Here is an 11,039-nt window from a genome sequence, read left to right on the forward strand (position 1 = left end):
ACTGCCAGAAGTAGTTAGGCTACCGGCAAAGCAACATCGTTCCACTGTACGTACATTGGCCTTTAAAAAGAAAGGATAGAATTTTAAAAGGAAACGTCTTCTTCAAGCGGGAGGTAGCTTTTTCACACTTTTACTGCCAATAATTGCAGGACTTGTAAAGAGTTTTCTCTAGATGGCTAAACCCTATAAATTGACTCCATTAGAACTTGCTCTTTCACCCGTGGAACACTTTGAGGATAATCTGAGTAAATTCATTGACAATGAGAATATTGAGGAGGATAAAAAACTGCTTTTACTTCAAGATGAACTTCGCCGAGTGGACAAACATATGCCCTTTTGGGCGAGAGCCAGTGGCATTGATCACAAAAAAGAATCATTCCACAGGATTCTTCTGCTGTCACTGCTGGAACAAAATTAAAGAAGGAAGAATTGGATTCAATAGTGTCGAGCTTTGGAAATCTAATGCCACACTCATATCGTGAACAAAGTAAACGACTCATAACATATCTCATGGAAAGTGGTCAAAATCATATTCATGTTGATAGCAATGGGAAAGGATTATAATTCAGGGCAAGAGCTATAATCTACTTGATTTAATATATGATATGGTTAAAAATCGTAAAAGAATATTATCATTTGACAGTCATATATACAACTTTCTAAATACATTAAACGTCCCCAAAAGCCTTATTAGCAATAGGCAAATGCAAAAAAAAATAAATGAACATGAACCCTCATCGTCGTCAATACCATTAAAACATGAACAAGAAGAGGAAGAAGAAGGTTTTAAATTAATCTTGGAAAATACTAGCAAACCTATGGAAAACATTGATTTGACAATGATGAGGAGGATGAGGAGCACAAAGCTAGAAAAAAGCGAAGACGTATCAAGTCAACGTTACCACTTCCACCACCAAACACTAGTATACAAAAGGGTAGCGGACGCCACACTACGCGTTCACATTCAATAAGGCTGAATTTCTGAAACGTGTTTATGAAAATATTAGTAAAGTGGGAAGTTTAAGTTCCCCCACCACTCTTTCCAAATTCACAGGTGTTCACACTAAAAATGTACAAGAATATCTACGAAATGAATCAAGTTACACTCCGAAGAGAAATCATAGGCCTCGTGCTAATCATTACCGAAAAACTAAAGCCTTTTTCCCCCTGCATATAATACAAGCAGATCTCTTAACTCTAGACGAGATCCAAAGACGTCACAATACACCGTACATGTACATTCTACTTGCAATCAGTGTTTTTAGTCGCTATGCATATGCAATTCCATTGCGCTCGAAGAGAGGTGTTGAAGTTGCTCAGGCCATTGAAAGTATTCTCGAACATTATTCGTATAAAAAAAATTCAAACGGATCGCGGTAGTGAATTTGGTAATCCCCATGTTGAAAAAGTACTAATGAAATATAATACACTGCTCTATCATAGTCCTATAAAGGCTGCATTGGCCGAACGTTTTATAAGAACTATTCGAATTTTAATTTCAAGATATTCTACATAGAAAAATACACCTGCTTTTATTCATGATTTAGATATTGACAATGCCCAATGATTTTTATGTAACATTTATGTCCAACGTCTCCGATCCTCTCTACAATGACTTGAAAAAAACAAGCGATTTTTGGACGAAATTCTCCCCCGCCATTAAATTCGAGGATGGAAAATATGAAGTGGCTCTTGTCGACTGTATTCTCAAAAATACCTATGATATCTTGAGAAAAGATCGTGTGTATGAGATAAAAGTTATACCATTCGACTGGTCACTCTTTGTCGTGTATGAATGGGTTGAAGCATTTAAATCTAGTGACTATCGAAATTTTACATTGAGATATAAAGAATATGGTACTATGACGGATTTGTGTCGTGCAATCAATAGAAAAATCTCATATCGTAGGAAAGGTATATTCCATTTTAATTATTCAATGGAACACTATAGAATTTACATTACCTCACCTGTTGACACTGAAATGATTCATCTCAATGATAATATGAGAGATGTTCTTGGCTTTAACCAGAATATGATCAATCGGAAAAATGCAGGCACTGTTAGCGGGATGGAGCAAGTTATTTTTGCTGATTATCCACCGGGTCTCGCCTCGGACTCTTGTATATTTATGTATGCATCCTTTGTTGAAACATCGAGAGTTTGTAATTCAAATTTCCCCCTCCTACGTGTTCTTCAACGAAAAACAACCCATGAACATGTCCATCAATATAATATAAAGCATCTTCAGTATGTTCCTGTAAACACTTCGTATTTGGAACTGTCAGTTAGCACTAAGAAGTGAATTGGGTGATCCTCTAGCAATAACAAAAGGTTTAGCTGTGATTACATGTCATTTTCGACCCATCGTCGACACCGCCTTAAAATGAACAATAGAAGAATTCCATTTCTCTGTCCTGATATTGACTGTTATGTTGGTGTTCTGAGTCCAGGTCAAATAGGTCATGGATTGGACTATTACAAAGGGCGTACTACAATGTCTGGCTATGGTCTTGGTTGCTGGTCTGCTAGGCTATTTCGTTCTGCACTACCCCTTGCCAGAAAATATTTTGAACCTGCTGCATTAAATTTTGCTGCCTCAGCACTACAAGACTGGGGGTCCGGTAAAAATTTCAACGAGAGTGTTAAGAAAAATATTAGATCTACAGAAAGAGCCGTTGGTGAGCAATTAAAATCTCAGCAAAATGGTAAGGGAAAAAGGATGCGTGGGCGTCATTCACTCATCAGTCTCTACCCAGGCGGGAAGCGAAGGACATCAACAAGGAATTTGTGGAATAAAACGAAGAAGACCAATAAGGAGAAAAAGATTGTTAGATAAAAGAAGGATTTGTTCTCTTAAGATGACTTATCTTCCCAACAAGAAATCTCATCCATCAATTAGTTCTTCATTGAATCTGTTCAATGCTGAGAATGTTGATGTCAGTGTCAAGTATGGCTAATATGTACAATCTCATTCTCAACGACCCCTCTCGGAAAATATACACTTTCAGATATTTTCCAATGAAAACTATTTAATTGATTTGTCATCAAAATTTATTGATTGAAATGTTGTGGTGAAGAAAAAGTCAGATAATACAACTCCAACTGCTGCCGATGGTCTGTCCTATGAGAATTGTATTCTATACAACCTCTTCAAACAAATTAATGTATTTATTAATGGAACATTGGTGAGTACTAGCAATAATTTATCCAACTATGCAAGCTACATACAATTTATGACTATGACACCAAAGGCATATAGGGAGTTGAGAGGACAGTCATTGGGTTATGAATGTCGATCAGGTGTTGATACTGACGGTGAGTTAACTACTACAGTGACCCAGGAGTATCATTTAGTTGGAAAATTAAATCATGAGATATTCAATATATCGCAATGATTATCCCCCAATGTCAAGATTGATATAAAGTTGCAACTAGCTCCATCGAATTTCATTTTGAGAAAAACACTTGCTGCACCACCTGATGCAAATGTCATTATCATTTAGGGAATTCTTCATGTTCGAAAACAACAGGTTATGAGCTCTGTTGCATTGGTAGTGGAGAAGCTAAGAGCCCCTGGCAACAACATGGTAAACTCCTTGTCCCCCATACGATCACCAATCAACTTCACATTGCCACTGGCTCTCGTAGTTATACCGATTCATCATTTATCAATGGAGAAATCCCATCAAAACTCATTTTGGTCTTTGTGAAGAGTGCTAGTGCCGTTGGATCCTGGACTGCATCTCTCCATGATTTTGATCTTTTGGGTCTATCTAGCCTTGTGTGCAAAGTGAATGGTATTCCACTGTACACTCTGTCATTTGATAACAAATCCTATAGAACTCTGTATGAGTTGACCATGCAATCCCTATATCATGATTCATAACTATTTGAAAATGGAAAAACCGATTCAATGTTTTCAAAAAATGATGGTGTAGTTGTTTTGGACCTGTCTGGTACCCAGGATGTGAGTATAGTACGAACAGGGAATATACCTTTAGACTGCACATTTGCCGATGCTTTGACTGAGAGTATCACGCTAATATCTTCGAGTCAATTTGAAACCTATTGGGAAATCACACCCGACGGCAATGTTCTACTAGACCTAGCACCATGAACACAAACCAAATAATCAGTGTATCGATACATGTCCCACTGCAACTCCTATTACATACCATCGAACTTCATTAAAAAAATTCCAAGTGTTAACAATACTCTAATCATTGTTAAAGCAGTCCATCGACTTTGAAGACAGGCCATTGGCTATGCATCTTTCAAACAGAGAAGAACATTGAATTTTTTGATCCTCTTGGCCTATCATATAAATTCTACACTCCACACATCAGCAACTTTATTGAGAGCAGTGGGAAAACTATTATTCAAAATCAAAGGAGAGTACAGGATTTAACGACTAAGACATGCGGCTTTCATGCACTACTCTTTTTCATGTTCAGATGTCGTGGTTATACCTACAAGCAGTTTCTCAACATTTACGATGACTTTCCTCGATTGAGCGGCTTTCTAGTGGAAAATATACTTACAAGCGTGTTTAATATTGATTTTAGTGCCCTACGAATAAAACGTTCTAAAAATGTATATGAAATTGTTTATTAATAAAAATAATGTATATACATGATAAAAACGACTTTTCTACTCTTTACATTTCATCTTCTACTAGGTATAGGTATTTGTAGCGAACGACTAATGCAGGTAGATTATCTGAATTCACAGTATACTGATCCTGATGTGCTGCAATGTCAGGGTCACATTTTCTACAGTAGACTGTAACTTCACTCTTATCATATCTCTTTGTATAGTCAATGACACTATTCTCATTCGGTTTGTAGAATTCGCATGTTTCAATTTGTTTATTTAAAATAATATCATATACAGTTTCCTCAAGTGGTGAATCGCATTGTGTCACAATAAAGGAAAAATTTCGGCGCTTATAATATAATTAGTCGTTGTACTCACAGTTATGTCTTAAGGACCAACTTCTTCTGTTGCTCTAACATTTGAATCGCTGACCTGGCTCCTCCTGCCAGTAAAGCCACGACGATACCAATCTCTTAGCCATAAACTAAAATCACGCTTAGGATTCTTTCCAATCATACCAGGATATGTATTCTCCCACTGATTACATTTATCATAGTGACAATTGGAGCATAGGTGCCCTGTAGGATGAGAGTTACACATCACTTCAAGACAGGAATTACAACCTTTAATTTGTACAGCATATCCTCTATGCAATTTACACGGGCTGCATAATCTGCACTTTTCATCATACTCATCAATCATTGTACAATTCTTCCATGATGACCAGCTGCCCAGTGTATACATGCATAGTGAACTTGTATGGAACATTTTTCATGTGTTGACACTCTCACCGCTAAAATGAAACTGAGCTACGATCAACAAATGGAGTGGGATAGAGAGAGAGAGAGAGAGAGGAGTGAATCATCCTTGAAGAGCATCTTTCTCATGAAAACAGTCTTAAATTTCTAAGCTAGTGTTTAAAAGCATATCAATAATATCATTTTGTCCTGTTGTAATTAATATGTCAATAAATTGTTTAAATGCCTTTGGACCACGACGTAAAAGCTACTTATAATAGTCTAATGACGGAGAATCAGTTTTTCATTATATCGACAAGCATTCCCCGAGAAAATATCTTCCTTTGAATAGATAACTATAGAAAATCATCATCTAGAATCAAACACTTTTCGATAAACACAAGATTCCCCATGATTCGCTCTTTCTCAAATCTATCCATCTTTTAAAGTCCTAAAACTATCACAACCAACTTCAGACTAACCAGGATTCTTTTTTCCACTCTTAAAATATACGCTAGCCTACTATAGAAAGAAAAATATTTTCGATTTAGATACAATTTTATTGATTATAATTACAAAAATAATAATCACTGATTCAATTTGTTTTCATCAATATATTTCACTAGTGCATCTAATGCAGCCTGAGGTCTATTTATATGCACAATGCTCAGTTTCGCAGCAAAGCATAATTGCTCCTCTAATTTAAATTTGCTCAATGATATCAAGTATCTAGCATACATATCATCCCATTAAGGCTTAGTCTACATCCTCGTGTTATTTCCACCGCCATGTTTTGTACTCTCGGCCTTGTACCGTTGCTGCTACCGGATCCACCGTCAAGCTCTAATAGTGTAACTGTACCACGCTTTTTCTTTACTAAAATTATCTCAAATAAATCTATTCTCTCTGAATTTTAGTCTTTTACTTATAAGAACTGAAATGAAAATCGCTCTTTGTATTTGAATCCAATAAATAATCAAGTTACCGTATATGGAGTAGCCTCCGCTCTCTCTGATTGGCCCCAAAAATGGGTGTTGCCTCAGAAACCCGTCTGCATGCATTACACAATCTTCTCCATGGTTCCAAACATAACATGTTTGATCGCTTTATAGGTCCATAATATAGAGGGATTGGTCGCTTTATACCATCCAGTTTCGGATCAATAGGTGCATTACTAGTTTTATTAAAGTTATAAAAGTAAAAACATTTATATTTTTTTCAGTAAAGTGCAAATTTTGTTCTGGCCTTGGGAAGGCATAGGGGTTTTGCGCCCAACTTATGTTAATTTGTGCTCGTTTTGAGTTGGATTCGGTTATTTATTGTAATTTCTGTTCGTTTTGGGTTTCATTTATTTATAGATGCTGATTTGTGGTAGTTTCGAGCTTGGTAGATTATTTGATTTTATTTTTACTCATTTTTTGTTTAATAGAGTTCTTTACTTTTCTTTGAAAAACTTATTTTTTGTAAAAAGTTTTTTAATTAATCAATAAATAAATGAAACCTAAAACAAACAGAAATTAAAATAAATGAAAGTCAAACTCAAAACGAGCAGAAATTAATCTGAGTAGGGTTCTAACCCCAGGCTTTCTGAAAGCCAGAATATAATTTTTACTTTACTGAAAAAAATTCTTTTAAATGTTTTCACTTTTCTAACTTTAAGAAATCAAAAATCAATTAAGATTTTTAGGAATAAATATCAGCAGATGTAGGCTAAATTAAACTGACAATACAGATTTTTTTCAGTAAATTCATTTGAATTATTTGTCAATTAAGTACAAATTATATTATGGCTTTCAGAAAGCCTGGGGTTTAGAACCCTACTCATATTAGTTTCTGCTGGTTTTAAGTTTGACTCTTACTTTTTTTGTGGGGGGGGGTTTCATTTATTTATTGATACTGATTTACGGTAGTTTAATTCTTGGTAGATTATTTGATTCTATTTTTGTTCATTTTGGTTTAATGGAGTTCTTTACTTTTTTTTAAACTTGTTTTGTTGAAAGTTTTTTTAATTAATAATGAAAAAGGGAATGAACAATTGGTCATGTAACATTGCAGTTAGGAGTCAGGGAGAATGGACACTGGGGGCTTGTATTATGACCATGGCTGGATGGCTGCTATAAAGGTATTTTTCCTATTATAAGCAATACTACTGATAAATTAAATTTCATGTTAAAAACTATCAATATTAAAGCCAATGAAAGACTACTGTCCACTGAGAGCCTTATACATCCTTCTTTAATTCTTTGCAGGCTGCTTAAGGAATTTTCTGCCACAAAAAAGATGTCCTGTTTTTTTTTCACGTAGATTTTGGGTTTTCCGTAAATGGCTAGTTTTTTCTACAAGTACATGGAAATATCATGAGACAGTTTATTACAGCTAGTTTTGCAGATATTTGTTGCATGAAAAGCCAGACAATAATTATTGTTTCCAGGATCACTGGTTCGATACGATCACTCCTGGAGAAAACAAAAACAAAACGAAAAAAACGCATCCGTGATCTTGCTTCTGGTAAAAAATGCCAAATTCCAAATTTTTGTATATATGAGCTTGAAACCTCTAAAATAGGGTTCTCTATTATTCTGAATTTCATCATGTGATTTTCATTAATATCACTTGATTTCTTAGAGGTATTTCCCCCTTTTTCAAAAATTGGGCAAATTTTCTCAGGCTCGTAACTTTTGCTGGGTAACATGAAACTTCATGAATTTTATTTATTTTGAATAAGCATCCAAATTCGATCTTTTTTTTATATATATATCTATTATTATCAAGACTCTGTGTCTTACAGCTTCGGTTACTATTGAGCCGCATCGCTCCTTACTTACAGTTCGTTACCATGAACTGTTTGAAACAAGAACTAACCATTTTGTATAGGCGGCTGTCACCCAGTTAAAATTTCCGCCCTTTACGTTGAAGTTTGTGTAGCGCATTCCTGGAAGCATTTTCATGGACAAAAATAGTCATTCGGTAATTGCAGCTGATTTTCTTTTACCAATTCCATTTCAAAACATTATTAATAATTTTTTATGTAAAAATAAATTGAAATTTGGGAACATGGATCTTGTGACTGAGCATTCATCCTCAAAGTAAGGTTATAAAAAAAGAAACATTATTGGTATTGGGGTCGGTTGAAACGGGGATACTCCTGTATCATTCAGAACACACTTGAGAAGTTTGCTGAATGTTCGATCTATAAAAACCGGTTTCACGGCCACAAAAACAAATAACGGGTGACAGAGTGCATTGGACATGTATAATTTGGGTTATATTATTGCACGCTAGGGGGGCGGGGGTAAGGTTAGATTAAGTTAGGTTACTTTACCCCCACACGAAAAATTAAGCAAGAAAAAACGGGTTTTAATTTTTGTAAAGCAGTGAAAGAATAAATAACAACAAATAAACACTTAATTAAAAATACTCCGAATATTTCGGCCCCACGTCCGGGAGCCTTTCTCAACGGAAAAAAATACTTTATTAAAATTAAAGCCCGTTTTTTCTTGCTTAATTTTTCGTAAATGGAAAAGCAGTGTGCTCAAAGTAATTGTTTACCCCCACACCCCCTAATTTGCTAATATATATATCAAGTTATATCATTATATAAACTAAAGTATTATATTTTCATCATATTTTGGTATATTTCATTAGAATTAACCTAACTTCACTTCTTGAGTGTGTTCTGAATAATACAGGAGTACCGAAAAGGACTAGAGCCTTTCGGCTGGTTACGTATTTCGTTCATGTCAAAGTATGCCACAGTCCATCAATATTAATGATAACTATGCTTGGATTAATAATAAAATTTTATTTTTAGGACCCCCTATACAAACAGAATATCATTGAGGGATGAGAGGGTAATATAACAGTGGCCAGTAATTAAGTTTAAATACCGTGGAAATGAACATCTGTGACTGACTTGAGATTGAGAATTGCTCGCGTTTAAGGTTGTGCCTTATCTAATTAAGGCAGACATCTGTAGGGACTAAGAACTTGTGGAATCGCTCTCTTTGATATATCCGTCATTGGACACCAGTATATGCAATATTTTATTATACACCGTTTTTCAACGCTGTAAGCTAACTAAAAATTATGTTATAAATACTTAAAAGTAAATACATGGATATTCGTAGGCAGAACTTTCTAGATAAAGGCAAATTACTTTTCAGCAATCTATTTGGGGACAAACGCAAAAACAGGACATCCCGGATGGGGCTGGGAAGCAGGGGCATATAATAATGTTTCTCCAAATCATTGGGGGGAGGGGGATTGCTCCCCTTCCCCCCCACCCCAAAAAAAAACGACGCCACTTATGGGAAGAGGGCACAAAAAAGGATGGTACTTACGTGTTAGCCCGACAACACTTAAGTAATCTTGTCTGTTTGTAAGAGAAAAACTGGTTTGACTGTCTGCAATCGGTTATGATTAGCTTTGTCTCAAGAAGAAAAACTACAATGCTAATATATTTTAATGAAATATTTAATATATAGAAATGGTTAGGATAAGTTAGGTATTTAATATAATGCAGTTTGGGCGGCCTGCTTTCCGTAAATATCTGTTGTAGTTTCCATAATTTTGTTACTGAAGTCTTATATTTTCGTCATATTTTGGTATATTTCATTATAATTAACCTAACTTCACTTCTTGAGTGTTGTCGGCCTAACACGTAAATACCAAAACGATTAAGATGGAAGAGACATGGTTAGATGGGGAACATGTCTTGGGATAATTCAGCTAGGTGCTGCAATGTCTTGTTGGCGTTAGTATCGGTAGTAGATCATACTCTTAAACTTTGGCTGCATCTTTATTTACATACCAGTAGTGTAAGCAGGTATTAACGGCACTTTTTGGAAGATGGAAGAGACATGGTTAGATAGGGAGCGTCTTTTGTGCTTATTCAGCGAGGTGCTGCAATGTCTTGTTAGCATTAGTATTGGTAGTAGATCATACTCTTAAACTTTGGTTGCAGCTATCTTTACATATTAATAGCTTAAGCAGAGATTAGATGGCGCTTTTTTATGCAGGTTGTATCCTTTCTGTACAGGAATAAAAACAACCACTGAAATAGAAGCAAAATGAGCGCATGGAAATTGGACCGTTTCCAAAGAGAGTCCATATGTCAGGATCCACCTTAAGTCTCACATTTTTTCAAGTATATACAGCATTATCGGTGTATTTTCGCTAGTTATTAGTTATTTCAGTACAAGTATTTCAAAATACTATTTCAACTTTGGTGGTCTAGGAGCCTGTTCACAATTTTTCCACCACATGCCATGGTTTTAGTGTATTAACCAGTTTCATAAATCAAAATTAGACATGTGGGTAGGTGTTTATTTCAGAGGGGCTGCCATTTCTGGGGATGGGGAGGGACAAAGCTAAACACTAGCGGATCCGGGGGGTGATCCCCCCCCTCCCCTAGACGGGCTGTAATTTTTGTTTTTTGTTTTACTGCACTTACAGAAGTCTGCATTAATGCATGTTCTAACTACTGTAACTAGACTCTATAACCTTTTTACATTACATTCATTCCCCAGCTTTTCCTCCACTGCGGTTTCCTCCTCGAGTATTTCTCAGCTCAGAGCATAGCAACAGTTTGCCCGGTAAATCTTGGGTAGTTTTCGCCAGTCGCCTCCCTGTTCGAGACGCAACGCAACCAGTTCTGAATGTTCTGAAATGTCAAAACAAACATTTCGCTCCAGTGTATAGTGAAA

Source organism: Artemia sp. Qi Xiang Cuo, chromosome 18 (genome assembly GCF_049724085.1).
Source record: "Artemia sp. Qi Xiang Cuo chromosome 18, ASM4972408v1, whole genome shotgun sequence".
NCBI classification, from domain to species: domain Eukaryota; kingdom Metazoa; phylum Arthropoda; class Branchiopoda; order Anostraca; family Artemiidae; genus Artemia; species Artemia sp. Qi Xiang Cuo.